This window comes from Triticum urartu, chromosome 1 (genome assembly GCF_003073215.2).
Source record: "Triticum urartu cultivar G1812 chromosome 1, Tu2.1, whole genome shotgun sequence".
Lineage (NCBI taxonomy): Eukaryota > Viridiplantae > Streptophyta > Magnoliopsida > Poales > Poaceae > Triticum > Triticum urartu.
In genome coordinates, this window is record NC_053022.1 from 236,721,642 (window position 1) to 236,747,014 (window position 25,373).

The following is a 25,373-nucleotide window of genomic DNA, read 5'->3' on the forward strand; positions in this document are numbered from 1 at the left end:
GACATGTTAAGCTTCCGCATGTGCTTTGATTTGTATGCTATGATTGTTGGGTCATGAGACCCATGTTTGTAATATCTCGCTCCTCGAAGCCTAATGAATAAATACTTGAGTTCTAGAGTTGTGTTGTGATGCCATGTTGTATTTACACATATCGAGCATATTGTGTGTATGATTGAAATGCTTGGTATGTGTGGGATCCGACAATCTAGTTGTTTATCCTTGGCAGCCTCTCTTATGGGGAAATGTAGTCTAGTGCTTCCATGAGCCATAGTAGTCCGCTACAGCCCAGTTCACCGGAGTCCTGTTAGCCCAGCACTACTGCTCAAGACACTTGACTGGCCGGCATGTGTTTCACTTTGTTCCTGTGTCTGTCCCTTTGGGGAAATGTCACGCGGTGACATCCGGAGTCCTGCCTAGCCTGCTACAGCCTGAGTTCCCGGAGTCTTGTTAGCCCAGTGCTACAGCCCGGATTCACATGCTGCTGACCGACATGCTCGATGTGATTCATGTATGCCTGTCCCCATAGGTTAGTGCCGCTCTGGGTTCACGACTAGCCATGTTGGCCTGGGTTCTCTGTCATATGGATGCTAGCGACACTATCATATACGTGAGCCAAAAGGCGCAAACGGTCCCGTGCCATGGTAAGGCGACACCCGTGGGAATACCGTGCGTGAGGCCGCAAAGTGATATGAGGTGTTACCGGCTAGATCGATGTGACTTGGAATCGGGGTCCTGACAGCTTAGTCAGGCTTCTTAGCTTTTTTCATTTATAGATGTCTGTACTCAGACATGTTAAGCTTCCGCATGTGCTTTGAATTGTATGCTATGATTGTTGGGTCATGAGACCCATGTTTGTAATATTTCGCTCCTCGGAGCCTAATGAATAAATACTTGAGTTGTAGAGTTATGTTGTGATGCCATGTTGTATTTACACATATCGAGCATATTGTGTGTATGATTGAAATGCTTGGTATGTGTGGGATCCGACAATCTAGTTGTTTATCCTTGGCAGCCTCTCTTATGGGGAAATGTAGTATAGTGCTTCCATGAGCCATAGTAGTCCGCTACAGCCCGGTTCACCGGAGTCCTGTTGGCCCAGCACTATTGCTCAGGACACTTGACTGGCCGGCATGTGTTTCACTTCGTTCCTGTGTCTGTCCCTTCGGGGAAATGTCACGCGGTGACATACGGAGTCCTGCCTAGCCTGCTACAGCCCGGGTTCCCGGAGTCCTGTTAGCCCAGTGCTACAGCCCAGATTCACACGTTGCTGACCGACATGCTCGATGTGATTCATGTATGCCTGTCCCCATAGGTTAGTGCCGCTTTGGGTTCACGACTAGCCATGTCGGCCCGGGTTCTCTGTCATATGGATGCTAGCGACATTATCATATACGTGAGCCAAAAGGCGCAAACGGTCCCGGGCCATGGTAAGGCAACACCCGTGGGAATATTGTGCATGAGGCCACAAAGTGATATGAGGTGTTACCGGCTAGATCGATGTGACTTGGAATCGGTTCACTGAGGTGTGGACCCCACACGTCAGATTTGACCTGGACGGTGCCTGTTGACCTGCTGAGGTCAGCATGACGCAATGCTGATGCAATAAATGATTTTCTGGATTTTAAATAATTCAGAAAATTCCAGAAAAATAGCCAAAACACACTCATCTTGCCATGTCACATTATGCATCATTTGTTGCATTGCATTGATGGTGTTTCCTCTCTGTTGCCGGTGTTGTTCCCCCTCAGTAGACGTTGTTCCGATGTTGTGATCGTGGACACTGATGAAGACTCAATATTATCTTCAGAAGTGCCAGTCAAGCAAAACTCCCTTGTTCATGCCGATACAATCCCACTCTCTCGCTCTTGCTCTCTTCTACTGCATTCGGACAACAACGATTCAACTGTTACATGCTGCGGTAGCTAAACCCCTTTTCCTCTGCATGACCTGTCATTGCCACAGTAAATAGATGAAACCCACTAGCATGAGTAGGAGTTATTTGAGCCCTGATGTGCCTACTCATTCATGCTTGTTCGTCATGCCTGCTACTGCTTAGAGTTGAGTCGGGTCTGATTCATCGGGAATGAATTGGAATGGTGGTGAACATGTCCTACTGTGTGTGAGCTAAGTGTGTGAACACGATTTGGTAAAGGTAGCGGTGAGAGGCCATGTAGGAGTACATGGTGGGATGTCTCATTGAAGCCGCCCTTAGAGGAACTGAGTTCTGTGTTTGTGATCCATGAAACAGCTACTACCACGCATTGGGCCCGAAACCAATGGACCCTCTCGACTTATTAACTACCCTTGCCCTCTGTCCAGGAGTTGCAACTAGTTTCTGGTGTTTGTAGGATATGTGTTGGCGGCCGTGCGTAGCGCTGCCTAGGGGTGGGCTATGATGCGGTAGATACACCGTGGCACGGTGTACCGGGCGCCCGTTTGGTGTCTCGGGAACCCTGCACACATCGTTTGGGGCTGTGAGCGAAACTCCGGCCGGATCTCCTCGCGGATGCAAACCCGAATAGGCGATAAACCTGGACTAGAGACTTGTGTGGTTAGTCAGGTCGTGGCCGACTCCCTCGCCAGGCTTCCGCTTGAAGGTTGCCGAGTTACACGACGTGTAAATGGTGGTAAGTGGCGAGAGCGTGTGTGAAGAAGTACACCCCTGTAGGGTTATAAATGATCTATTCGAACAGCCGTGTCCGCGGTAAAGGACTTCTGGGTTGCCTATAACAGTTCATACACAAGTGAAGGTGGATACTCTAAAAGTTGCAAGATAAGTGTGAGTGCTATGGATGGCCTTCTCGTAGGAAGACGGGAGCAGATCCATAGTGGTGTATTGAATGGTGAATATGTGGACTCGTGCGCGCCACCTCAGAGAGTTGCTTGCAGTCGTAGTTCAGGTTAGCCACTGAGTCAAAGCTGGCTTGCTGCAGTTAAACTCCACCACCCTCTTTATTGATTCTGATGCATATGTAGATAGTTCTGATGTAAGTCTTGCTGGGTACATTTGTACTCACGTTTGCTTATTTTATGTTTTGCAGAGAGACGTCAGTCTCGCTAGTAGTTTCGTGTGGACTTTGACGTTTAGCTTGATACCTCAGCTACGATCTTGTGCCCTCGGCAGGATCTGGTAGATAGTCAGCGCTTCTTAGCCTTTTTCATTTGTAGATGTCTGTACTCAGACATGTTAAGCTTCCGCATGTGCTTTTATTTGTATGCTATGATTGTTGGTCATGAGACCCATGTTTGTAATATCTCACTCCTCGGAGCCTAATGAATAAATACCTTGAGTCGTAGAGTCTTGTTGTGATGCCATGTTGTATTTACACATATCGAGCATATTGTGTGTATGATTGAATTGCTTGGTATGTGTGGGATCCGACAATCTAGTTGTTTATCCTTGGCAGCCTCTCTTATGGGGAAATGTAGTCTAGTGCTTCCTTGAGCCATAGTAGTCCGCTACAGCTCGGTTCACCGGAGTCCTGCTAGCCCAGCACTACTGCTCAGGACACTTGAATGGCCGGCATGTGTTTCACTTCGTTCTTGTGTCTGTCCCTTCGGGGAAATGTCACGCGGTGACATCCGGTGTCCTGCCTAGCCTGCTACAGGCCGGTTTACCGGAGTCCTATTAGCCCAGTGCTACTGCCCGGATTCACACGCTGCTGACCGAGGTGCTCAAAGTTGATTCATGTATGCCTGTCTCCATGGGTTAGTGCCGCTTTGGGTTCACGACTAGCCATGTCGGCCCGGGTTCTCTGTCATATGGATGCTAGCGACACTATCATATACGTGAGCCAAAAGGCGCAAACGGTCGCGGGCCATGGTAAGGCGACACCTGTGGGAATACCGTGCGTGAGGCCACAAAGTGATATGAGGTGTTACCAGCTAGATCGATGTGACCTGGAATCGGGGTCCTGACAGCGTTGGTAGATGTCTGTACTCAGACACGTTAAGCTTCCGCATGTGCTTTGATTTGTATGCTATGATTTTTGGGTCATGAGACCCATGTTTGTAATATATCGCTCCTCGGAGCCTAATGAATAAATACTTGAGTTGTAGAGTTATGTTGTGATGCCATGTTGTATTTACACATATTGACCATATTGTGTGTATGATTGAAATGCTTGGTATGTGTGGGATCCGACAATCTAGTTGTTTATCCTTAGCAGCCTCTCTTATGGGGAAATGTAGTCTAGTGCTTCCATGAGCCATAGTAGTCCGCTACAGCCCGGTTCATCGGAGTCCTGCTAGCCCAACACGACTGCTCAGGACACTTGACTGGCCGGCATGTGTTTCACTTCATTCCTGTGTCTGTCCCTTCGGGGAAATGTCACGCGGTGGCATCCGGAGTCCTGGCTAGCCTGCTACTGCCCGGGTTCCCAGAGTCCTGTTAGCCCAATGCTACAGCCCGGATTCACACGGTGCTGACCAACATGCTCGATGTGATTCATGTATGCCTGTCCCCATAGGTTGGTGCCGCTTTGGGTTCACGACTAGCCATGTCGGCCCGGGTTCTCTGTCATATGGATGCTAGCGACATTATCACATACGTGAGCCAAAAGGCGCAAACGGTCCCGGGCTAGGTAAGGTGGCACCCATGGGAATACCGTGCGTGAGGCCGCAAAGTGATATGAAGTGTTACATGCTAGATCGGTGTGACTTAGGATCGGGGAGATTGAACTGCTTGGCCTCTCTCTCCACCTCGTCTAGCAGTTCATCAAGCGATAATTAAATCTTACTTTTTACTTCCTTTTAGATCCATCAGATCCATCCACTTCAACCAAAATTGGTTTCTTCACTTCCAAATATGGATCCATCCTTATCTGCATCTCAAATCATGCCAAGTATATTCACTTATGCTTCATAACTAGTTAGATTCCTCACTTGTACTTATTCATGGATTCGTACAAATCTGGAACCGACTCTCTTCAAATAAGTGAATGTCTTCGCGCTATGAGGTCAATGTCTTCAAAATGATTTATCTTCAAAATCTTCTGAGAATGCGTATGACCTCTTCCCCTTCCCTCGCATCTCTAATGTTGTCACAGGTACATGTCCGTGGGAGAATCCCTTGGTTCTCATAGTCTGCATTCATTTGCAGAGTTCTTATAGTGTCATATTCACTCACCTGAAGCCAATTCCTGTCTGACCAACAAGAGGAAGCCATTCACTGTCTTGAAGCCTTTTAATCTAAATACAATGGCAACAGAAAAATCAGCTAGAAAGGGCGACAAGCAGCATCGTGGAGATACAGCCAAGGATTTGCCTCCAGATCTGTTTGAGCTATACAAGTCAGATCCTGAGGAGAGCTATGGCCAGCGCAGGACCCGAATCCAATGGATTCGAAGATATTGGGCAGAGCAGTGGTTCAAGTACAACTTCGTAACTGCCGAATATGCAGAGAAGAATGCTATCAAGCGCCCATGGGGAGATATTCCTTACCGAAATCTTCAGCCCAAGTCCAAGTCTGAAGCCATTACTCAAGGCTTTTACCCATGTATGGTCCGTGGACCACAGCCAGAGAATGCCGACCCATCACCAATGTTATGGTGTCGCGCCGATAGTCTCTTCAAGCACAACTATCAGTTTGCCAAGGAGTCTGCTGTCAAAAACAAGAAGGACCTGGGACTCAACTTCAACCCTGTTCCATCTGCTCCATGGGATGATGTCACCCGTGATGCCAATCCAAATGTCATTGGCCCCTTCTACAACCTCGATGGCCTTCTCACTCACATAGCTGTACAGGGGGCTACGGTGGAGCACTCTGCTGATGACGCAGACTCGAAAGATGTGCCAGCACCACCGAAGCTGAAGACTAAGAAGACAAAGGCTTCAAGGACCCCTGCCTCACCAAAATCTTCGCGTGTGAAGCCATTGGCCACTGCACCTCCTGAAGCCAGTGTGCAGTCCGAAAACTTGTCTCGTGTCTCCAAGAAGGCCGAGAAGACAAAGAAAACCAAGAAGCCCAAGAAGATTTCCGGGCATGAACTGACTCCAGCTGCCGTTCTCGGGAACGAAGAAGACACCATTGATCTGTCAAGTGACGAAGATCTTGGTGATGACACCCTTGAGAAACTCATCAAGAGCAAACAAGAGGCGGAGATCTTCAATGATCTGCCTCTCTTTGACGTGGATATTTTGAACAACTTCATTGATGACTGGTTCGACGACCAGAGCATAAGCATCGATGATCTTCAGCTTCCTGTGGATATCAGCGTCACCTTCCACAGAGCCATTGCTAATGAGCTGGACGTGGCTCAAAAGATTGTTGAGCTCAAGAACAAAATTAACTATGAGAAGGCTCACTTCAAGAAGAACATGGCCAAGATCAGCGTGGCAGATGTTCAGATCTTCAAGAAGATGTTACATGAGCTCAAGGAACAGTTTCACAAGAAGCATGAAGAAGCAAAAGGTTCAAGAGAACGCATGAAGTACTTTGCGCAGAAATGTGTTCAAGCACACAATGAGGTTGAGAAGCACCAAGCTCTTGGGCTCCTTGGCATCGACCCAAGGATGGCTGCCAAGCCAACAAAGAAGTCTGTTGCGGCTCAAACTGAAGCACCAAGGCAGGAAGAACCTCGCATTGTCTTCCCTGCCAGCATGACAGGCTCGAAGCCTAAGTTCCCCGTAGCAGCTTCAGAACTGAAGAAGAAAAGGCCAGCTGAAGCTGATGCCAGGAAGCGCAAGCACAAGAACACCTCTGATGAGGCCCCATCCAAGAAGAAGCTGAAGACGAAGTCTTCAAAGAAAGAGCGTGTTGCGGCCTCTGAGTCCCTTGTGGTTGAGCCCATTTCTGTTGCCCGACCAGCCTCCACCAACCAAGAGCATCACCTAGTGATTCACGAGCCTGCATTCACAGAGGCTCCTGAAGATGAAGAAGTTCCAGATGTTGACCACATCACAGCTGAAGACATAGGTCGTGAAGACAATGTTGAAGATGATGAAGTCCTTCCTCAACTCGAGCATCAAGTGGTATCACCGCATGTTCTTACGAACAGTGAACTCATCAGCATTGGTCATCCCTTAACGCCAATTTCTCAGGATGATTCATGGGCCGGTTGCCCTCAAGAAGACACCCCCATTCATGAAGACACACCCCGAACTCCAACACCTCAAGTCACCACTCCGGTGCTTGACGACGATAGCTACATGATACAGACCTCTCCATCACCACAAGCGTCGCCCGCTTTCCGCAGGCTTCACAAAGGCCCAGGCCACAGGTCACCATGTCGAGCATTCCAGAAAGGGAAGTGCAACAAAGCTCAGTAGCACGTCAAGTTTTTCCTGAAGCCACCCCTACTGTGATTGTCTCCAAGTCTGAAGCTAAAGTTGCTGAAGACATCACGGCTGCATCAGCCGATGAAGAAAATGAATAAACAAGAGAAGAAGAAAGATTTGCTACACCCCCTCCTACTGACCAAGTCATTCTCGAGGAGAATGAGTCTGTGCTCGACCCTCCTATTACTGAACAAATGGAGGTTGAAACTACTGAGGCGGCCACAAACAATGATGCTAAAGCCAATGATACTGTCATGGCTGAAGACCATGTGGCGCCTGAAGACAATATGGCGCCTGAAGCCAGTGTGGAACCTGAAGCTCAAGTACAACCTAAAGCCATTGTTCCACCTCCAAGGCCTCACACCATTGAACAAGCCTATAATCGTGGTGAACTTATCACAGTTCGATGGCCCATTATGGTGCCTCCCACTGCTCCCGGACCTCAATATGACTCATGTGGAGCAGAGGCCACAAGTTCAGAAGCCAAAGCCCAGGCTACCAAGGCTTCCAGGTGCTGCCACATCCTAGGATCATTCAATGTGAACAACTTCAGGGCACACAGTACCTTCTGCGATAGCGCCAAGAATCCATACTCAAAGCCAAAGATCTCATCCGATCGATTTTGGAGCTATCAGCAGCGCAACTACTACTCCTCCACTCTATACAATCAGGGGCGAATCTTTCCATACATGCACCTTGATTGTGAAGCCATAGGAGGGCTGTCCTGTCTTGAAGAAGCCCTTGAGTGTTTCTGGGAAGTTGGTCTTCTTCCATTCGTTACTGACAAGGAACACTGGAATGAAGAGCTTCTGCTGCAGTTCTATGCCACTCTTCACATTCGTGGCTACAACAGGGATCCGAAGACATGGGTCCTTCAGTGGATGTCAGGAGATGCACATCATGAAGCCAAAGCTCAGGACATCATTGAGCTTACTTCCCTGCCCACTCTAGGCGAGTTCTATGAGCCTGGTTGTTAGTGTAATCATGATGAACTGCAGAGCATCTTCCAGAGGCCAGAACCCAATATGAGCGAGATGCTCAGTATGATGAAGCCACTGCCCCAAGATGCTGAATACCCCAAAGAGTTCTTCGTCAAAGACCTCGAGTACTTGCCCCGCACGGTATATCATATTCTGAGGCGTACTCTATGGCCAATAAAGGGATATACTTCTTAAGCCAAACTTGAAGGAGCCATGAAGACTTTAGTGTTTTACATCATCAATGGCATCAGATTCAACACCTAGGATTTCTTCATCAGACAACTGGCTGCTTCAGGGATTGATCTGTTCGGCTTGAAGTTTTATGCTCCATGGGTGATGCGCCTAATCAAGCTCCACTCTTCTGTTGACTATCAGCCCTCAGCGCGCAACCATCTTGTCTTTCTGCCTGAGGTTGATCTTTCCGTCGAAGCCATCTACCTAGAGCCTGCCAAGGAGCCGCTATATCTTCATAATGTTGATCATCGAAGCTTCACGCAACCAATAGAAGGCATTCATGTCCCCAATGCTGCAACTCCTACCTATCCTCTGGCTGGCAATATACGTGTTCCCCATCATGCAAACACCGAAGCCACTGATAGTACAATTGCTCAAAGGCCTCGGGAGAATTCTCATGTTCTCAATGACCGAGAACTTCTTGTCGCCTTACACCAGAAGCAGGATAAGCATCATAACTAGCTCAAGCGTCAGATGCAGAGTATCTTGGTAGACGTCAATCACATCAGAAACTTGGCCACCAAGAACTCGTTTTTTGCTCATGAAGCCTGTCAGCAGTCTTGGAAGAGTCTCACACTATTATGCCCAGAAGAAGATCTTTGCGAAGATGGCCTCACTGTGGCCTTCAAATTTGATTCCAGACCTCCACACAATGCAAGCTGGCGTCGCACTCCCTCAATAGAAGAACCTGAGTATTCATCTTCGGCTACAACTGTTGTTGCGAGAGTCGTCCATGAAGAAGATGATGCCACTTCACCAACCATGGCATCACTCCATCTCGACACTGCAACAGGCCCCTCTGCACCACCGAACTCCAGCGTCGACCCTGCACCTACATCTACTCCTGATAGGAACGAGTAGATACTCTATGTCTTCAAACCTTTTTGTTCATTACTAACAAAAGGGGGGAGAATCATATGAGTTGATAGTATTCAAGAGGGTCCTTATCGGTGCTTGCACTATTTTTTGCCAAGTGTTTACAACTCTCGTCTTTTGATACATTTGGTTCTCTGGGTTGTAACACTTAAACTCGATGGTCGTCTACTACTTTTTCTGCTACTCTGTGATGCGATGATAACAAAGTCAGAGTGACTGATGTGATGCTCAACCAAATCCTATGTCTTCGAACGAAGACAATGAGAGCAAATCTTATCCAGAGTTGGATAAGTCAGCTTTACTTGTAGCACAAGTCAAGTTGCCGTGTGTTTGAAATCTGAACGTTGGACACGTGTCAGTTCCTTAGTGACCCAGGGTCATTTCGGACAAATCAGGTTGGGTTGCCTCCTGGCAATAAATAGCCCACCCCCTACACCATAAATTGGTGGCTGCTCAGAGTTAGTGCATGGCTTTTGTCGTTTGAGAGCAACCCACCTCTGAAGCATTTGAGAGAGATATCCTTGCGAGGACAAAGCCCAAAACACCCAGAGCCAAAGAGTGTTAGGCATCACTGAAGTCTTCCTGTCCGCGTGATCCGAAGACTTGTTACACTTGAGGACTGTGAATCCTCCAGCCGGTTAGGCGTCGTGTTCTGAGCATCCAAAAGTTATTGTGGATCGCCGGTGAACGAAGTCTGTGAAGGTTTGGAAGTCTACCTTGAAGACTTACTAGAGTGATTGGGCGAGGACTGTGTGTCCTTAGCTCAAGGGGAATAAGGTGAAGACGCGGTCTTTTGAGTTGAATCTCGGCCTCCCCAACCATACGTACAGTTTTCACACCAACTGGAACTGGTCTACCAAATTCGTGTGCTCTCCAAGCAACTGATTCTATCTTTCTCATCTCTTTACTTTACAGTTGTCTTCGTGAAGTCATTGTCTGCTTGCATGATCTGATTGACTTCACTGTGTGAAGACTGTTGTTGTTTGGCTTCATACTATCTTCCATCCTGATCCATACTACCTAGCTGCTGATAGTCTTCGTGCTTTCACTTCATTGCTTACTTGACTATGGCTTGTGTAGTGTAGTCTACCTTCCACTGCATATCAATAGGTTCATTTCTTCTGTTTGTCTTCAAAGCCTTCATGTTTTGAAGACTTTCATAAAAATCGCCTATTCACCCCCCTCTAGTCGATAACTAGCACTTTCAGGCTCTTGAGGAGCAGATGAGGACGCTGGTGCTTGTGCCCTTCTTGAAGCCTTTAAAGACTTTGTCTTCTGCATCTTCTAGGAGGAAGGAGCATCAGAAGCTTCCTGATGCTTGCGCTTCTTGGCTTTAGCTTCAACTTGCTTGGTCCTTTTCCTTTCGGGATGAACTGATGGAGCATTAGGCTTGGGACCAGCGAAGCCTTTGGGAAAGATAATCTTCAACACCTCTTGGCGTGAAGCCTCTGCTTCGGGTGCAGCTGCCTTCTTCTTCTTGGCGGCAAGCTTGGGGTCGATTCCTGGGCACCCAAGTGCCTTTATCTTCAAGGCTTCATTATGAGCCTGAACACATTTTTCAGCATAATACTTCATATGCTCTTGGGAGCCCTTGGCTTCATCATGATGCTTTTGAAATTCTACCTTCAGATCAGTCATCAGCAATTTAAAATTCTGAACATCAGAAACACTGAGCTTTGCCATGTGCTTCTTGAAGACTGCCTTCTCATGGACAATTTTGTTTTCCTGCCCAATGACCTTCTGAGCAATCGCAAGTTCCTTGGCAATGCAGCCTTGGAAAGTGACACTGATGTCAATTGGTAGCTGCAGATCATCAATGGTAATAGAGGTGTCTTCAAACCATTCATCGACGAAGTTTTTCAGAATATCAGCATCAAACAGAGGCAGATTCTTGAAGATTTTAGCCTCCTGTTCGCTCTTGATTAGTAGCTCCAGGGCATCATCAGCAAAATCTTCACCACTGGATAGATCTATAATACCATCTGCATTGCGCAGAATGCTTATTGGAGTAAGGCCTTGCCCTGAAATTCTCTTTGTCTTCGGAGAAGTCCGAGACAAGTCTTCAGAATTCACAATGGTTTCAGGAGGTGTAATTTTTAGTGGCTCACTCTTGAAGCTTTTGGTGCAGATGCAGACATTGAAGCCTTGGACTTCTTGGCTGGCTTCAGGGAATCAGGAGAAGTAGTTGGTTGGGCTCTTCCTTGAGCATCTTCAGCATGAGCTCTTTGCTCAGCACAATGCGGCAGATACGCATTGAAGTCATTTAAGGGGCCAACAAGGTTGGGTTCAGCATCACGACTGCCATCGTACCTTGGTACTGCTCGACTTGGATTGAAGTCAATCCCATAATCCTTCTTGTTTTGGGCAGAAGAGGCCTTGGCAAACTGATAGTTGGCCTCAAATAGATCATCATCTCGACACCATAATAGGCTTGAGGGATCAGGTTTTTTAGGCAAATGGCCCTCTCACCATGCACGGATAGAAGTTCAACTGAATGGCTTCAGCCTTTGTCTTCGTATAAAGCTTCTTATATATGATGTCGGCCCACGGTGGCCTCACAACATTCTCAGCAGCGTACTACGGGGTCACAAACTTGTATTGCAACCATTTCTCTGCCCAGTACCTGCGAATCCATTGAACGCGTGATTTCCGCTCCCCATAGGTTTCTTCAGGATCAGACTTGTACATCTCATAAAGATTTGGAGGTAGATCCATTGTAGTGTTGTCTCGTCGCTATCTACCCCCTTTCTTAGCTGATTTTCCTCCTGTTGTTGGCTTCACATATATGATTTGCTTCGCTTTACTGGTCAGACAAGAACTGGCTTCAGGAGAGTCAATATGACACTGTAAGAAGTCTGCAAATGAATTCAGACTATGAGAACCAAGAGACTAACCCACGGACATGTACCTGTGAAATAATTAGAGATGCGAGAGAAGTAGGAGAGGTCATATGCATTCTCAGAGGATTTTAAAGATAAAATCAGTTTGAAGACATTGACCTCACAGTGCGAAGACATTCACTTATTATGGACAAGTTGGTTCTAGATCTGTATGACTCCATAAATAGGTACAAGTGAGGAATCAAGCTAGTTGTGAAGCGTAAGTGAAAGTACTTGCAAATCATGAGATGCAAAAGATGGAAGATCCAGATTTGGAAGTGTCAAAACAACTTTTTTAAGATATAGAAAGTTCATCGGATCAAACAAACTATAAAAAGTAAGTGTTTATTTACCGCTCAAGAACAGACGAGGAACTGCTAGATGAGTTGGGAGAGGAAGCCGAGCAGTTTGATCTCCCACGCCTTAATTTGGCGGCGGAAGACAGCTACGGCTGCGGCGGGGCTACGATGACCGCGGCCAATGTGAGTATGACGATGGAGAGGTCACGGCAGTGAAGTACTTCTTCTCCGGTGACGATGAGAGCTAGCGATGACGCTAGGGTTGCGAGCGAGACAATGATGGGAGTAGAGGAATTAATGACCGCGGGGGCTTTGTATTTATAAGGAGTGGAGTTGAGCTGTGAATTTACTGCGCTGCCCCTGGCGGTACGCATTTGCACGACGTGTGGCATGCATGCACAGTTTAAACAACTGTGCCGCGACCCCATGCATAGCTGGTATGACGGGCGGTCATTCCGGCTTCTCTAGATTTTGGCATAAAGGATAAGAATAATAAATGTGTTTTAAAAGTTTGTCTCAAAATCTTTGACTAGTGACGACACAGTGAAGACAATCGACACGTGTCAATAGAATGCATATGAAGATTTAGAGTGGGAGAGATAAGCACAGATGGGGTAAGGGCCCGATCACTTATAGTTGTAGAGATAAACCATGAAGATAAATCCAATGTTCAAGACAAATCAATTATATGAAGATAATGCAATGTGTCGCCAAACTAAAATCTTGAAGAAAGATTGGTGGTGGCGTTACCCACCGTATAGGAAGTATTAGATCTAGAAACGATGCATAATTATCGTGGCACTCCGAGGTCAATTTCCACATTAATGTTTTCACACTTAGAGTGTATATCTTCATGAATTGAAGACATATGTTACTTCGTGTGTTGTGCACCTAAGTCATCAACATGCATAAGCGTTAGGATGTGTGTCCGTTCACAAGACATTTGAGGATTCTAAGATATTTAGCTCACACCGCAACTTGCAAAATCTCTTCTCATCCAAGGGATTTGTGAAGATATCTGCCAATTGCTCTTCAGTGTTGACGTCACTGATATCAATGTCTTCCTTCAACACATGATCTCTGAGAAAGTGATGACAAATCTGAATGTGCTTTGTCTTTGAGTGTTGAACTGGATTGTGAGCAATCTAGATGGTGCTTTCGTTGTCGCAGTAGAGGGGCACCATCTTCTTGTTGATGCCATAGTTCTTGAGAGTTTGCTTCATCCAAAGAAGTTGAGCGCAGCAAGGTCCAGCAACAATATATTCAGCTTCAGTCATAGAGAGTGACATATAGTTCTATTTCTTTGAAGACCAACAGACAAGTGATCGCCCAAGAAAATGGCATGTGCCTAATGTAGACTTGCGATCCACCTTGTCACTCGCATAATTAGCATCTGAGAATCCAACTAGATCAAACTCTGAGCCCTTTGGATACCATAATCCTAGCATTGGGGTGTGAGACAAATATCGAAGTATTCACTTCACCACAAGGTGATGCGACTCCTTTGGTGCCGCTTGGAATCGGGCACACATGCAAACACTAAGCATTATATCTGGCCTAGATGCACATAAGTACAATAAAAAAACCAATAATGGGGCGGTCTACCTTTTGATCGAACTCTTTACCATTGAGGTCGGAGTCCAATTGACCATTGGTTGGCATTGACTTCTTGTAGCCCTTGCAACCTTGCATTCCTAACTTCTTCAGGCAATCTTTGACATATTTTTCTTGAGAAATGAACATGACATTGCTTTGTTGATGGATTTGAAGACCAATAAAGAATTTTAGCTCTCCCATCATGGACATCTGATATTGCTCTTATATCATATGACTGAATTCATCACTGTATCTCTTGTCAGTGTAGCCGAAGATAATGTCATGCACATAGATTTGGCATACAAATAGTTCTTCGCCATATGTCTTCGTGAACAGAGTGGGATCTAGAGAACCAGGTTTGAAGCCTTTGCTCTTCAGGAATTCTTTGAGTGTGCCATAGCAAGCTCGAGGCGCTTGTTTGAGGCCATATAGTGCCTTATTGATCTTGTAGACCATGTCATGATTCTTGGGATCTTCAAAACTAGGTGGTTGAGCAACATAGATTTCTTCTCCAATTTTGCCGTAGAGGAAAGCGCTCTTCGCATCCATTTGGTACAGAAGGATATTGTTGTGGTTTGCATAGGCTAGCAGTATGCAAATGGCTTCAAGTCTAGCCATACGAGCAAAGGTTTCATCAAACTCAATTCCCTCTACTTGTGTGTAACCTTGAGCAATGAGACGAGCTTTGTTTCTGACAACTTGACTATGTTCATCTTGCTTGTTGTGGTAGATCCATTTGGTGCCAATGATGTTATGCTTGCAAGGAGAGTGCGTCTTTTCTATGCCAAATAAAAGAAGCACCGAGACGAGCTTTGTCTGGGAGCTCAATAATGTCTTGCGAGGAGAGTGCGTATTTTCTATTACATATTCTACCCTCCCACCTCCTTACTTCAAGGGTAGCCTTTGTCACCCACACGCTTGCGCGACATGGTTGGCACCATAGGATAGCATCATAATAACATACAACTCGTATCAACCATACCATACCACAATTAGCCCACAGGACAAAAAGAAACCACTCAAAAATAATTTAGGTGCAACACATCATTGGATAATAACATATAACATAGAGCACCATGTTCAAGTAAAGATTACCGAAAAAGGGTTTCCCCCAATTTGTATTCCAAAGCAAACCACCATTGTACACATCGCAATGCTGGGGCGAGCAGCACATCAAGCCCAAAGAAAATTAAGAAGAAATAAATGCTAACAACGGTAGCTCGACAAAGCGCAGAAGACTTGCTACCGCTGAGCACCATGTTCAATTAAAGATTACAGTGGGGTGAGAGAGGTTACACCGCTGTATAGAGGGGGAGAAAGTTGGTGATGACTGCGAGGAGCTTGTTTGAGTAGATCGTCGTCACGATGATTTCCTCGACGACACTCGGGCACCACGGGGCGAATGGGGAGAGCCCCCCTCCTTCTTCTTGTTTGGCCTTCCTCCTAGATGGGAGAAGGGTTCCCCCTCTGGTCCTTGGCCTCCATCAACCCCGAGGGGTGGGAGCCCGAATCTCTTCTCTCTTTCTCTCTAGGGTTTCTTCTCTATTTCCAGTTATGTTTTCTGTCCGAACATCATTTCTTAAAAAAATTCCAATATTAGCTTCCTTGCGACCAAAGGAGAGCTCGAGAAGCTTCACGGTCTCTCCACAAGTCACCTTAGTGCGCCCCTGGCTTGTGAGGCTCACAGGCCTCTTCTTGCATTACTTCTTGTGCCAAAATTCAGATATATTCCACAAAATATCCACGTAAAATTTTAGGTCATTCCAGCTTCATGAATTTTTCACCTAAAAACTCCAAAACAATAAAAACACTAACTGGCCTTTAGCACTGGGTTAATAGGTTAATCCAAATATAAATAATATGAATAACTACTAGGGAAAACCTTATACACAGAATATTAGCAGCAGCACGGCACAAAAAGAAGTGCTACTGCTAATTAGCAGTAGCGCGGTCAAGGAAAACACGCTACTGATGCGAATTTAGCAGTAGCGCTTGGGGGCTAAACCACGCTGCTACAAAAATCCACCGACGGTAACCAACACCCTAAGTTTAGCAGCAGCGCGGTGTCGCGGGGCGCGCTACTGCTACAAAAATAGTAGTGCGCTTTTTGCTCAGGTCGTTGCTGCTAATTTTGAAATTGTCCACATGGTTGGCCCTGTTTAACAGTAGCGCGTGCGAGAAACACACCCTGCTGCTACGCTGTTAGCAGGAGCGCGTTTTCGCTCCCGCGCTACTGCTAAGTCGCAGGACCCCACCACCTTTTTCCACCCCCCCATCCTCCCCTCCCCCATCCTCCCTTTCCCCTACCTCCCATCCTACCTCTCTTACTCTTCTTGTTCCTCAATACTTCTCCCCCGATTACTCTCCCTCTTCTACCTACATTTCTCTCTGTTCATTACTCCTAGCTAACTACACACCACCTCCATTAATGCATCTTCTTTCTCTTTTTCCTTCTTCCTCCACTAGTTGAAGTTGTCTCCTCCCAAATTAGCTAGCTAGGTAGATCTAGCATTTAGTTAACTGACCTATTTGCTATTGGGGAACACAGTAATTTCAAAAAAATCCTACGCACACACAAGATCATGGTGATGCATATCAATGAGAGGGGAGAGTGTCGTCCACATACCTCGCACCTCCGCGATCTGCACACGTTCAGTTCGGTGACGTCCCACGAACTCAGGATCTAGTAAATCTTTGAGGGAGAGTTCCGCCAGCACGACGGTGTGATGACAGTGTTGATGAAGCTACCGACGCAGGGCTTCGCCTCAGCACCGCTACGATATGACCGAGGTGGATTATAGTGGAGGGGGGCACCGCACACGGCTAAAAGATCATTGATCAACTTGTGTGTCTAGGGGTGCCCCTTGGCCACGTATATAAAGGAGTGGAGGAGGGGGAGGGCCGGCCCTCCTATGGCGCGCCCTGGAGGAGTCCTACTCCCACCGAGAGTAGGATCCCCCTTCCCTAGTTGGACTAGGAGAGAAGGAAGGCGGAGAGAGGGAGGAAGGAAAGGGGGGCGCCGCCCCCCTCCTAGTCCATTTCGGACCAGAGGGAGAGGGGGGCCGCGGCCTGCCCTGGTCTCCTCTCTCCACTATGGCCCAATATGGCCCATACATTTACCGGTGGGTTCCAGTAACCTCCCGGTACTCCGGTAAAATCCCTATTTCACCCAGAACTATTCCGATGTCCAAATATAGGCTTCCAATATATCGATCTTTATGCCTCGACCATTTCGAGACTCCTCTTCATGTCCGTGATCATATCCGGGACTCCGAACTACCTTCGGTACATCAAAACACATAAACTCATAATATCGGATCGTCACCGAATGTTAAGTGTGCGGACCCTACGGGTTCGAGAACTATGTAGACATGACCGAGACACGTCTCCGGTTAATAACCAATAGCAGAACCTGGATGCTCATATTGGTTCCTACATATTCTACGAAGATCTTTATCGGTCAAACCGCATAACGGTATACGTTGTGCCCTTTGTCATCGGTATGTTACTTGCGCGAGATTCGATCGTCGGTATGTCAATACTTAGTTCAATCTCATTACTGGCAAGTATCTTTACTCATTCTGTAATGCATCATCCCGCAACTAACTCATTAGTTACTTGCTTGCAAGGCCTATAGTGATGTGCATTACCGAGAGGGCCCAGAGATACCTCTCCGACAATCGGAGTGACAAATCCTAATCTCGATCTATACCAACTCAACAAGTACCATCGGAGACACCTATAGAGCACCTTTATAATCACCCAGTTACGTTGTGACGTTTGCTAGCACACAAAGTGTTCCTCTGGTACTCGGGAGTTGCATAATCTCATAGTCATTGGAAGATGTATAAGTCATGAAGAAAGCAATAGCAACAAACTAAACGATCGTCGTGCTAACCTAACGGATGGGTCAAGTCAATCACATCATTCTCTGATGATGTGATCCCGTTAATCAAATGACAACTCATGTCTATGGTTAGGAAACATAACCATCATTGATTCAACGAGCTAGTCAAGTAGAGGAAAACTAGTGACACTCTGTTTGTCTATGTATTCACATGTGTACTATGTTTCCGGTTAATACAATTCTAGCATGAATAATAAACATTTATCATGATATAAGGAAATATAAATAACAACTTTATTATTGTCTCTAGGGAATATTTCCTTCAGTCTCCCACTTGCACTAGAGTCAATAATCTAGATTACATTGTAATGATGCTAACACTCATGGAGTCTTGGTGTTGATCATGTTTTGCTCGTGAGAGAGGCTTAGTCAATGGGTCTGCAACATTCAGAGCCATATGTATCTTGCAAATCTCTATGTCTCCCTCCTTGACTTGGTCGTGGATGGAATTGAAGCGTCTCTTGATGTGCTTGGTTCTTTTGTGAAATCTGGATTCCTTTGCCAAGGCAATTGCTCCAGTATTGTCAAAAAAGATTTTCATTGGAGCCGATGCACTAGGTATGACACCTAGATAGGATATGAACTCCTTCATCCAGACTCCTTTATTTGCTGCTTCCGAAGCAGCTATGTATTCTGCTTCACATGTCGATCCCGCCACGACGCTCTGCTTAGAACTGCACCAACTGACATCTCCATCGTTCAATAAAAACATGTATTCGGTTTGTGACTTAGAGTCATCTGGATCAGTGTCAAAGCTTGCATCGACATAACCATTTACGATGAGCTCTTTTTCACCTACATAAACGAGAAACATATCCTTAGTCCTTTTCAGGTATTTCAGGATGTTCTTGACCGCTGTCTAGTGATCCACTCCTGGATTACTTTGCTACCTCCCTGCTAAACTTATAGCAAGACACACATCAGGTCTGGTACACATCATTGCATACATGATAGATCCTATGGCTGAACCATAGGGAACACCTATCATTTTCTCTCTATCTTCTGCAGTGATCGGGCATTGAGTCTGACTCAACTTCACACCTTGTAACACAGGCAAGAACCCTTTCTTTGCTTGATCCATTTTGAACTTCTTCAAAACTTTAACAAGGTATGTGCTTTGTGAAAGTCCAATTAAGTGTTTTGATCTATCCCTATTGATCTTGATGCCCAATATATAAGTTGCTTCACCGAGGCCTTTCATTTAAAAACTCTTATTCAAGTATCCTTTTATGCTATCCAGAAATTATATATCATTTCCAATCAACAATATGTCATCCACATATAATATTAGAAATGCTACAGAGCTCCCACTCACTTTCTTGTAAATACATGCTTCTCCAAAAGTCTGTATAAAACCATATGCTTTGATCACACTATCAAAACATTTACTCCAATTCCGAGATGCTTACCCCAGTTCATAGATGGATCGCTGGAGCTTGCACACTTTGTTAGCACCCTTTGGATCGATAAAACCTTCAGGTTGCATCATATACAACTCTTCTTCCAGAAATCCATTTAGGAATGCAGTCTTTACATCCATTTGCCAAATTTCATAATCATAAAATGTGGCAATTGCTAACATGATTTGGACAAACTTAAGCATTGCTATGGGTGAGAAGGTCTCATCATAGTCAACTCCTTGAACTTATCGAAAACCTTTCACAACAAGTCGAGCTTTGTAGACAGTAACATTACCGTCAGCGTCAGTCTTCTTCTTGAAGATCCATTTATTCTCGATGGCTTGCCGATCATCGGGCAAGTCAACCAAAGTACATACTTTGTTCTCATACATGGATCCCATCTCATATTTCATGGCCTCAAGCCATTTTGTGGAATCTGGGCTCATCATCGCTTCCTCATAGTTCGTAGGTTCGTCATGGTCAAGTAACATGACCTCCAAAACAGGATTACCGTACCACTCTAGTCTAGATCTTACTCTGGTTGACCTACGAGGTTCGGTGGTAACTTGATCAGAAGTTTCATGATCATCATCATTAGCTTCCTCACTTACTGGTGTAGGAATCACTGGAACTGATTTCAGTGATGAACTACTTTCCAATAAGGGAGAAGGTACAATTACCTGGTCAAGTTCTACTTTCCTCCCACTCACTTCTTTCGAGAGAAACTCCTTCTCTAGAAAGAATCCATTCTTAGCAATGAATGTCTTGACTTCGGATCTGTAATACAAGGTGTACCCAACAGTCTCTTTTGGGTATCCTATGAAGACACATTTCTCCGATTTGGGTTCGAGCTTATCAGGTTGAAGCTTTTTCTAAGCATCGCAGCCCCAAACTTTAAGAAACGACAACTTTGGTTTCTTGCCAAACCATAGTTCATAAGGCATCGTCTCAACGAATTTAGATGGTGCCCTATTTAACGTGAATGCAGCCGTCTCTAAAGCATAACCCCAAAACGATAGTGGTAAATTAGTAAGAGACATCATAGATCGCACCATATCTAGTAAAGTACGATTACAACGTTCGGAAACACCATTATGTTGTGGTGTTCCGGGTGGCGTGAGTTGCGAAACTATTCCGCATTGTTTCAAATGAAGACCAAACTCGTAACTCAAATATTCTCCTCAACAATCAGATCGTAGAAACGTTATTTTCTTGTTACGATGATTTTCCACTTCACTCTGAAATTCTTTGAACTTTTCAAATGTTTCAGACTTATGTTCATCAAGTAGATATACCAATATATGCTCAAATCATCTGTGAAGGTGAGAAAATAACGATACTTGCCGCGAGCCTCTATATTCATCGGACCACATACATCAGTATGTATGATTTCCAATAAATTTGTTGCTCGCTCCATTGTTCCGAAGAACGACATTTCAGTCATCATGCCCATGAGGCCTGGTTCCCAAGTACCAAGTGATTCATAATCAAGTGATTCCAAAAGTCCATTAGAATGGAGTTTCTTCATGCGCTTTACACCAATAAGACCTAAACGGCAGTGCCACAAATAAGTTGCACTATCATTATCAACTCTGCATCTTTTGGCTTCAATATTATGAATATGTGTATCACTACTATCGAGATTCATCAAGAATAGACCACTCTTCAAGGGTGCATGACCATAAAAGATATTACTCAAATAAATAGAACAACCATTATTCTCAGATTTAAATGAATAACCGTCTCGCATCAAACAAGATCCAGATATAATGTTCATGCTCAACGCTGGCACCAAATAACAATTATTTAGGTCTAACACTAATCCCGAAGGTAGATGTAGACGTAGCGTGCCGACCGCGATCACATCGACTTTGGAACCATTTCCCACGCACATCGTCACCTCGTCCTTAGCCAATCTTCGCTTAATCCGTAGTCCCTGTTTCGAGTTGCAAATGTTAGCAACTGAACCAGTATCAAATACCCAGGCACTACTGCGAGCATTAGTAAGGTACACATCAATAACATGTATATCATATATACCTTTGTTCACCTTGCCAACCTTCTTATCCGCCAAATACTTGGGGCAGTTCCGCTTCCAGTGACCGGTCCCTTTGCAGTAGAAGCACTCAGTCTCAGGCTTAGGTCCAGACTTGGGTTTCTTCACTTGAGCAGCAATTGGCTTGTTGTTCTTCTTGAAGTTCCCCTTCTTCCCTTTACCCTTTTTCTTGAAACTGGTGGTCCTATTGACCATCAACACTTGATGCTCTTTCTTGATTTCTACCTCCGCAGCCTTTAGCATTGCGAAGAGCTCGGGAATCGTTTTATCCATCCCTTGCATATTATAGTTCATCATGAAGCTCTTGTAGCTTGGTGGCGGTTATTGAAGAACTCTGTCAATGACACTATCATCAGGAAGATTAACTCCCAGTTGAGTCAAGTGGTTATGGTACCAAGACATTCTGAGTATATGTTCACTGACAAAACTATTCTCCTCCATCTTGTAGTTGTAGAACTTATTGGAGACTTCATATCTCTCAATCCAGGCATTTTCTTGAAATATTAACTTCAACTCTGGAACATCTCATATGCTCCATGACATTCAAAACGTCGTTGAAGTCTTGGTTCTAAGCCGTATAACATGGCACACTGAACTATCAAGTAGTCATCAGCTTTGCTCTCCCAGGTGTTCATAACATCTGGTGTTGCTCTTGCAGCGGGTTTGTCACCTAGCAGTGCTTCCAGGACGTAATTCTTCTGTGCAGCAATGAGGATAATCGTCAAGTTACGGACCCAGTCCGTGTAATTGCTACCATCATCTTTGAACTTAGCTTTCTCTAGGAACACATTAAAATTCAACGGAACAACAGCATGGGCCATCTATCTACAACAACATAGACATGCAAAATACTATCAGGTACTAAGTTCATGATAAATTGAAGTTCAATTAATCAAATTACTTAAGAACTCCCACTTAGATAGACATCCCTCTAATCATCTAAGTGATCACATGATCCACATCAGCTAAACCATGTCCGATCATCACGTGAGATGGAGTAGTTTACAATGGTGAACATCACTATGTTGATCATATCTACTATATGATTCACGCTCGACCTTTCGGTCTCTAGTGTTCCGAGGCCATATCTGCATATGTTAGGCTCGTCAAGTTGAACCCGAGTATTCTGCGTGTGCAAAACTGGCTTGCACCCGTTGTATGTGAACATAGAGCTTATCACACCCGATCATCACATGGTGTCTTGGCACGACGAACTTTCGCAACGGTGCATACTCAGGGAGAACACTTATACCTTGAAATTTAGTGAGAGATCATCTTATAATGCTACCATCGATATAAGCAAAATAAGATGCATAAAAGATAAACATCACATGCAATCAATATAAGTGATATGATATGGCCATCATCATCTTGTGCCTGTGATCTCCATCTCCAAAGCACCGTCATGATCACCACCGTCACCGGCTTGACACCTTGATCTCCATCGAAGCATCGTTGTCGTCACGCCAACTATTGCCTCCACGACTATCGCTACCGCTTAGTGATAAAGTAAAGCAATTACAAGGCGATTGCATTTCATACAATAAAGCGACAACCATATGTCTCCTGCCAGTTGCCAATAACTGTGTTACAAAACATGATCATCTCATACAGTAAAATTTAGCATCATGTATTGACCATATCACATCACAACATGCCCTGCAAAAACAAATTAGACGTCCTCTACTTTGTTGTTGCAAGTTTTACGTGGATGCTACGGGCTGAGCAAGAACCATTCTTACCTACGCATCAAAAACCACAACGCGGTATAGTGATTGCTTTTTGATCTTCAGAAAGAACCCTGTTCACTGAATCCGATTCAACTAAAGATAGAGAAACATACACCCACTAGCCACCTGTGTGCGAAGCATGTCGGTAGAACCAGTCTCGTGTAAGCGTACGCGTAATGTCGGTCTGGGACGCTTCATCCAACAATGCCGCTGAATCAAGAATCAACTAGTGAAGACAAGCAATATGTATATACCCACGCCAACAACTCCTTTGTGTTCTACTCGTGCATATAACATCTACGCATAAACCTGGCTCGGATGCCACTGTTGGGGAACGCAGTAATTTCAAAAAAATTCCTACGCACACACAAGATCATGGTGATGCATAGCAACGCGAGGGAAGAGTGTCGTCCATGTACCCTTGTAGACTGTAAGCGGAAGCGTTATGACAATGTGGTTGGTGTAGTCATACGTCTTACGATCGACCGATCCTAGTACCGAATGTACGGCACCTCCGCGATCTGCACACGTTCAGCTCGGTGACGTCCCACGAACTCGCGATCCAGTAGAGCTTCGAGGAAGAGTTCCGTCATCATGACGGCGTGATGACGGTGTTGATGAAGCTACCGACACAGGGCTTCGCCTAAGCACCACTACGATATGACCGAGGTGGATTATGGTGGAGGGGGGCACCGCACACGGCTAAAAGATCAATGATCAACATGTGTGTCTAGGGGTGCCCCCTGGACACGTATATAAAGGAGTGGAGGAGGGGGAGGGCCGGCCCTCCTATGGCGCGCCCTGGAGGAGTCCTACTCCCACCGGGAGTAGGATTCCCCCCCTTCCCTAGTTGGACTAGGAGAGAAGGAAGGGGGAGAGAGGGAGGAAGGAAAGGGGGGCGTCGCCCCCCTCCTGGTCCAATTCAGACCAGAGGGAGAGGGGGCGCGCAGCCTGACCTGGTCTCCTCTCTCTCTGTCCACTATGGCCCAATAAGGCTCATACATTTACCGGGGGGTTCCGGTAACCTCCCGGTACTCCGGTAAAATCCCGATTTCACCCGAAACTATTCCGATGTCCAAATATAGGCTTCCAATATATCAATCTTTATGTCTCGACCATTTTGAGACTCCTCGTCATGTCTGTGATCATATCCGGGACTCTGAACTACCTTCGGTACATCAAAACACATAAACTCATAATACCGATCGTCACTGAACGTTAACCGTGCGGACCCTACGGGTTCGAGAACTATGTAGACATGACCGAGACACGTCTCCGGTCAATAACCAATAGCGGAACCTGGATGCTCATATTGGTTCCTACATATTCTACGAAGATCTTTATCGGTCAAACTGCATAACGGTATATGTTGTTCCCTTTGTCATCGTTATGTTACTTGCCCGAGATTCGATCGTCGGTATCTCAATACCTAGTTCAATCTCATTACTGGCAAGTCTATTTACTCGTTCTGTAATGCATCATCCCGCAACTAACTCATTAGTTACATTACTTGCAAGGCTTATAGTGATGTGCATTACCGAGAGGGCCCAGAGATACCTCTCCGACAATCGGAGTGACAAATCCTAATCTCGATCTATGCCAACTCAACAAGTACCATCGGAGACACCTATAGAGCACCTTTATAATCACCTAGTTATGTTGTGACATTTGGTAGCACATAAAGTGTTCCTCTGGTACTCGGGAGTTGCATAATCTCATAGTCATAGGAACATGTATAAGTCATGAAGAAAGCAATAGCAACAAAGTAAACGATCATCGTGCTAAGCTAACGGATGGGCCAAGTCAATCACATCATTCTCTAATGATGTGATCCCGTTAATCAAATGACAACTCATTTCTATGGTTAGGAAACATAACCATCATTGATTCAACGAGCTAGTCAAGTAGAGGCAAACAAGTGACACTCTGTTTGTCTATGTATTCACACATGTACTAAGTTTCCGGTTAATACAATTCTAGCATTAATAATAAACATTTATCATGATATAAGGAAATATAAATAAAAACTTTATTATTGTCTCTAGGTCATATTTCCTTCATTTGCCCCCTAATTAGATCAATCTTTGTCAAGAAGAGCTTTGTGCACTTTTGGTCTCCCTACATCATCATCTCCACCG